This window comes from Anticarsia gemmatalis, chromosome 3 (assembly GCF_050436995.1).
Source record: "Anticarsia gemmatalis isolate Benzon Research Colony breed Stoneville strain chromosome 3, ilAntGemm2 primary, whole genome shotgun sequence".
Lineage (NCBI taxonomy): Eukaryota > Metazoa > Arthropoda > Insecta > Lepidoptera > Erebidae > Anticarsia > Anticarsia gemmatalis.
The window spans coordinates 3,695,971-3,703,937 of record NC_134747.1 but is presented as its reverse complement, the minus strand read 5'-3'; positions in this window follow the sequence as shown (position 1 = coordinate 3,703,937).

The following is a 7,967-nucleotide window of genomic DNA, read 5'->3' as shown; positions in this document are numbered from 1 at the left end:
TAATAACAGGTATTTAACAAAAACGCTGCATTTAATATAGGGCATAAAATATATGAATATTATACTTTTTAACGACTTTATAATATGGAATACTTTAGTTTACTTAAACGTAGGTACTTCCGTTCCTAGTTGCTTAAGATTTAATTACTTCGTAACTCAAAAATATAGCTTTAAGCTTATAAATCCCATAGCGTGGTGAAACGCTTCATCAATTTGTTTGATAACCAATTTTTCAAAATCAAAATTGGTTGAACGTCCGATCCAAAACAAGATGCGGGTCATCAAAGGCATTCCTTCAAGTCTAGTTCACCATGAACCTTCAAATTGCTAAATAATTCTACATATCAACCTAGCCTACAAAAATTTTGGAGGATGCAATCAAAGGAACACTTACACTTACCTAAAATCAAATAGTAGAATAAAGGTAAAATAACGTTTAAACTGGTTTTAGAAGGATTTCCTTTTTAGATAATATAGATAAATGCTATAAAATTTCAGTTAACATGAATATCTGCAAATCCCAATGTGAACTGAGAAGTCCTTTTAACCACACGATATTTTTTGAAACTTCTTCGCAGGCATAAAAAAATCAATTTAAAGACTCTTTGATCCTTGATTACAATTGATGTACTTCACAATTTTGTTGTTTCTCTTCTACAGAAAGACCTGAACATAAAAAATTACATAATTAAGTGATTTTCATGGGAAAATTCAACTCTTTTACAAGACTACACATAACGCAGCGTCTGCGGTAACACTAACCGAGTTCTAAGGAGACAAAAACCGCATTTCGCTTTACAAATTAAATAAAATCAACAAACTGTGAGAATCTGTTCATAATGTCAAAGGTCATGATACCTATCAAACGAACGGCTATTAGCGAAACGTGATTAGGTGCGAGACTTTCACAAAATGACTGACACGTAATTAAATGTGTTTAGTAAGAGAATTTCATATATTCGAAAAGGTGACGACGATGAAGATGAGTGTGAAGATGTAGCTTGTTAATATGTTTGATTAAAAGTGTTCGTGGTATATTTGTTTATTTTATCGTATAGTTAGTGGTCAACTAAGATTAAAATTTGTTCAAGCCACCCGAGAGGTTTTCGACATAGCTTAACGACTGTTATTATAATCAACAACAAGCAGGACCAACTTTTAACGTGCCGTTAGAAACTCCGAAGACAGTAGAAATAAAAACACTAACCCCCGATTTCTGAGGTACATTTAGCGGTAGTTTATCTATTCAAAAGCGTTAAAACTCATATAAAAAAACGCTATTGAATAGATAAAATAAAACAAAAAACAGATACCGGGGGTAAGACGCTCCTCAGGTCAATTACGAAGCGGCTACCTATCTTTGTTATGACCACGCCAAGGGCTGCTTAACACACTGATTGTTTATTGACCAGTAAATGCAACTGGCTATAAACGCGACGTGTATTTAGCCAGTGTGATGGAACGCAAAGATGCAATGGTTAACTTTATATTTATTACAGATTTTTATTATTGTTTGCTCAATATGTTTGTCTCTAGGTACGGTACGGGTAAAGCCGGGGCCAGACGTGTGTAACGTGTAATGTAATGTAATCCACCGTGTAATGTAAGCGTTTCATGTAAGGTTCGCAGTGCCGTCCACGAAGAATTATCAGCTTAATAGACTGATTGTTTTGATAGTCTCTTGTTACCTATCGCTGTTTATTTCTTTGCCTTATTATTCTGTCAATTCTATGGGGGATTGCAGCTGATTTTTCTCTCTTAAAATTATGTGAATTGTTTGAGTGAATCTGACTGAAAATGTCGTCACCAAACAAATATTTACTCAAATGCAGATTAGAAAAAATCAAAAGTCTTCGACTTATTAAAAGAAAATACTGTGTAATTGAGAACCTCGTCCTTTTTTAAAGTCGGTTAAAAACTTGCACACGGCAAAAAAGCCTCACACGGTATTGAGTAGAATGGAAACGGTGTACAGAACAAAATCGTGATGAATTACGACGTGCTAACACCGAATTACCCACAGCAATGATTACACGCTTAACGCAAAAATGATACCGCCATTCATCCGCCATTATACGATAGAGCTGTGAGAAATTAGTGAGGCGAATCGTAAAACTGCACTCACCCGTACCGAATAACAATTACCGATATCAATCGATATTAGTTGATAATTTCGAGTCTGTTGGTTAGGAATCGAGTGGTTTATGGACTTTGTATTGAATATGATTGTAGGACGAATACTCTTCTGTACGTACTAATATTTGAATTAAAAATTATGATATAGATTTTTCGCTTCGCATCGCTTTTTTACTTTTAAAGTACGATGATTACTTTGAAATTTTCTATTTTCTGTTGAATTCGAAAAATGGCACTTATAAAATAAGATGACGCTGCTTTAAAATTATTTTTACTAAAGTTGTTATTATATTTTCCAACCTTATTACACCTAAGTAGGTATCTTAGTATATTTAGTAACACCTGTAACATATTATGATGTTGTTCATAAAGATTTCAAATTAATATGTACGTTAGCAGTAGCAGTCACTTATTATAATTAAAGTGTCTAGTATCATCAAGTAACACCTAATAATAAGTATGATACACTTTTTGCTACTTAAACGTATAAAAATGTATCACGAGCTATCATTATGGTCAATTAATTTGGGAACCTATTTAACAAAACATGGTTTATAATGAGGATGTTTATAAAATAGACTTAGGTGCGTCTGGGCTAAGACAAAAGACTAGTTATTTACGCTACATTAATGATTACGTCATTAAAATAGCTTTTATTATTCTCCTTTATAATAACGGATAAATTCTTCTCTATTTTTAATAATTATCTTTGCCTACATCTTCATTTACTTGGCAGATATAGTCATCGGGTTAAAAATATTTAGACCTCTCACACACAGTTTTCCGATTCAAAACTATTCCAAATACGTTACTTTATTTACCTCTATTAGGTACTCTTTGAAACGTAGTACCTAACATTTAAAACTAGAAAACATTTAACAAATCCAATCCCTATAGGTAACCCGCCATCTTTAAAACTCAAAGTTCAAAAATAAACAAGTAAACATCACAGAATCATCAATATAATTTCATTACCGAGTACAAAACGTTACGTTTTTTAACCAACATAGTTTCAAAATTGGCGTCGAAGCATTACGGTGGCCATAAAAGGTTATTGCGTTGTTCCATTATCCTTCATAAGCCTCGGATCCTAAAGGCTCCCGAGTTATGCTTTATTACCACTTAACTTTAAACTGAGGTTACTTCAGTAAGTACTGGTAATTGGGGAACTAGCCGCACGCCAAATTGCAGTTATTTATAGAGTTTATTGATATTAGCTGAAAGGAAATTGGTCTTAAGTGTTTCGTTATAATCGTGGTGCTTACGACTTTGTTTGTTTTGTTTTGTAGTTTGGTTAATATGAAGTGTTATCTTGTGATTTCGCCAAAAGTTCATAGTTTATATTTAGGTTATATAGAAAGGGTATTCACTAAGTGTCACTGAAATATATACTTTTGTAAGAGTTGTAAGTAAACACACTACAGAAGTTACTATAACGACACGTGCAGGGTGCAGACGCCCCGTCGTTAAGTACTAGAATTAAACATTTTACACCTTTTTCCTAACTACGTTGAACAATACCTAAATAAATAACTTTAATAGCAGCTTTGCTTGTCATACGTAGAGTTTCTTGCAAGCTCATTATCAAAAGTCGGCAGTCTGTCAAGATTTGTGTAATACCAGGACAGCAAAGTGTGTAGATAAGTTTAGAATTATTACATTAGGTGCACTTACCGTGAAATATGCGCGCCGCAGTCTTTATCGCTGTCCAAGACGCGTCATACTAACTAAATTTATTACCTGCACTTTCTCCCATTTGCAATTTTATTCTCTTTTTATCATAAAAATATGATGTTGATTTCAAAACCATAAATCAAAGAAAAGGTATTTCCAATGTTTATTGTACACTTTTAACGGTTACTTATAAATTAAAGTTCTTTTGCAATTACCAACAAATCTCTTACGCTAAGTAAACCTAAGCATTTTCACACGGACCCTCTACACCTGTGCAACTAATAAGTACGTATCTAGATCCCAAAAAGGTAAAAAATGTTGACTCACCAGACTTCACTTTTAACAAGATTAATCACGATTTTCTAGAAACCAATCCAGATAAATACACGCACGTAATTAAAGACTTAATTTAGAAGAAAATAATCACTAAAACGTTTGCTTCTAATGAGCTTAAATGAACAAGAATTATCACGGTACTCCATTAAACATCTCAATTTGGTATTATAAAATTATAAACCAAACAAAATTCAACAATAAAATTAATTTGAGCGCACCACTGAGGTCAAGTCAAGAGTGGCTTCGTAAACGTTCTCCCATCAACTTTACAGCATCTGGGCTCGTAATTTAATTAAAAAATTCACAGAAAATACACGCTCGGCGGCGCTCGCGCAATCTACCAAATTGCCCCCCTACGCCGACACCGGCAGCCTAATTCCCTTAAATATTATTTTTCCATCCTTTATCGTATATTTTGAAATTAACCCGACCCGGGTAATAACTGTTATAGCAACGTTTTTGATTAAATTCGCCCAAAACCAATACTTAAACGTTATCAAACTGTTATCGTTTCTTGTGGACAATTTGTGGACCCCGTATTAACCATTGTGCGAGATGAAAAGACGTAAGGACCTCCTCTTCTGTGTTTCGGTAAACGAAGTTTTTGCCTAGACCGTCTTTATGCTAAGTAGGTGAAACATTTATGCCGCCTAATAAAGATTGAAATAATAGAGGTTGACTTAGTATAAAGTTAAGGAATGTTCACTAGCCAATTTTTTTAACAGCACCTGATTTAATTACTACTCTACTTGAACTTAAACATCTAACTTGGCGGATTTGTAACGGGACATAAGATTATAGAACCTATAATCTCTATATCTACTATATTTACATTATGTACATAAAATGTATTATTTTCATCAGCCTATCAAGCAGGCCCATAAGTTGCACTATTGAAAGAACGGCGGCCATTTTTAGCTCAATAATTTTCCCGCGCTCTTGTCTCTGGCTAATAGTTTCGAGCGATTATGGCAACACTTTATGCCGCATTTGCATAATAAAATTACGGCACTGGCCCTGGAACATCGCACTTATAAAAAATAGGTACGTAGCCGCTCCATCGTTTACCGTATAAATGCTAAATCGATTCGATCAACGGTTATTAATCGAATTTTCCGTACCCAGCGATAATCGACTGATTATTTAGTTTTGAACAGTACCCTACCGATACTGAGATAATAATAGCGAAAAATAAAAGAGGATAGTAAAATGTTTACTTTGCTAAATATTTTAATAAACTAACCTAATTATATACGAATTACAGAGAGCTTATTATAAGTTATAATGCGTTTTTTCTTCATTAAAAAGGATCGTGAAAAGGCCACAAAAAGTTTCTCGTGACCGCTATTCGTATAAAGTTTTAATTACAAACATTTATTACAATAAATTAACATAAGATGATCACGAGATATCTGTTTTACAGAAATTAAAAACATAATTATAGAATATTATCACCAGGAACGAATAATTACTAATGTTTGATTATATAAATTTAACCAACGCTTTTCAAGCCGCCATTAGCGAGGAGCTATATTTTAGCTGTTTAATAGTGAACAAAGTAAATCTATGTTAATATTTCTATATTAGGCGAATAAATATGAAAGTATAGAAATGTAAAGCAATCTGTTTTAACTAACGAAGCTAGTCTACTTAGGTAATTAAGATAAATTAGATATTAAGTGTTAGGGTTAACGTTTACATTTTATCACTTACTAATTTATACATATTGTATTAAATTTAAAATATACCTATACAAAATTAATAAAGTAACTTTGACTCTCTTTGTCTTATTACGGCCTGCTGTACCACCTTTTTTATCTTCCGATGTATCACAAAGAAAATCTCGAGGCATACTATCAGTCAAAATAGTCATTAACACTTCTGAAAAATGAACACGAAAGGTGATAAATGCATTTTACCACTCCGATACGTGTTTTGTTAAAGGGGCCCAGACTTATCACGTTCGGTTAAAATAAAATAGAATTCTAATAAAAAAAACAAAATCCATTTCTGAGGTATCGCCCGAGTCAGCCCTGTTTTAGTAGTTATAACAAGACAAGCTAATGAGAGTAACGTTTTAACAAGACTTCGCAGACCACTCTAACCGGGCACTTTACAAACCTACAAGCTGCCTAGGGCGACTACTTAATAAAATATACTACTAGTTCGCTCCTCCCACTGACGAGTGGACTTTTCCTGTACTGGCAACATTTATTATACACCATAGTGTTAATTTTATGATGGCAATTACACATTACGGTTAGTTGAACTAGTTTTTACGTTGGAATTATTATTTTCTAGTTACTCGTAAAAGGGTTGGATAGAATTATCATGTCCAATAAATAGATATAACTGTATCAAAGTTACGGGTTTGTTTTTACTTTAGGAATGATTATTACGACTTACTTTTGCAACTAGAAATTAACCACTATATTATCAGCACTTTTTAACTTTAACCGTCCACGGACTCTTAAAAAATCAAGCCTAATTTAACCCTTCTCTCTCCGCCCGTTATCAAGAACACAGGCATTCTAGGATATTGTTATTATTATTAGATATTATATATTAGATATTATTTAAATACTGAAAAAAAAACTCAAGAACTTAATATCACGCCTTTTATATCCGAAAGTATATAAGTGTACTTCCGTAATACACCCGGGTTACTTTGATTAAAATTTTTCATTTTTATAAAGACTGTATTAATATAAAGCTTGGTGCTAAGAAAGCGTAACGACTACAAGACTTTCTAGAATTTATTAGTTAATTCAAACGCCCATAGATATAACGAATACCCGTACAGATAATCGCAAACCCCCAGGGGCACACAGGTTGAGCTGTCTGAAAAATAAAAAACGCAATGAATTTCAGACATAACCACCATTTTATTAATGCTAAAAGTAAGCAGGAAATAAAAACAACGACCATTTATTCGAAATAAACAATAAATATGTTGGTAATAAACAATTTCTAAGTACTATTACTTGAACGTTGGATTACTTAATCCATATTTTATAGTAGCCACAACTTCATATGAACTTCATAATAAGTGAGACTATGAAATATCTTCACAAAGTTTTTGTTTATAACAGGGAAAAGAACGTTTAAGACGCCATTCCTACTGATTACAACGGCAATTACTGGTTGTAAATCGTTCAATAATATGACTATTTTCCTAGACTTCTAATATATTAGCCATTTCACACATAATGCTTGTCTGAATACGAAATATAATGAAATTTATGTTCAAGAATAATGGTCTGAAATTCGAATCCTGCACCTGGTTATATCTATATACTGTTTACCATAATAACATAGAGAAGAAAGTCTTTTGTGTAAAATAACCATCCATCCTCTTATAAAAGCTGTTATGAAATATTACAAGGTGAGGTACCCAAAAATTGCCAAAGAGTCATAAGAGAGTTACAACAAAAACAGTTGAATTTAATATTTTTATAGGTAGTTCAATGAAAGGCCTTTCAGTCTTAACAAATTAAAACACATATCAAGGCGTTTTTCTATCCACATACTTCCGTGGGAATCGGATGTGATCTTACGTATGTCAACAAATCAATAATTAGATTAGTATCACTAAACATAAATTGTAAACTACTTCTCCTAACATGGGAAACAATTGACATCTTAGCAAACTAATGAAACTTGTGTTTGTATTGTCACGTCATTACGTCTTACAAAGTAAAGTATAACAAGTCGAGGCCCTGAAATTCACAATAGAAGTTAGAGACTATTAATTACACTCAATAAACCTCCGTCAATTCACAGTACCACTAAAGTCTTCAAGTGAAAAGTACAATGTTGCA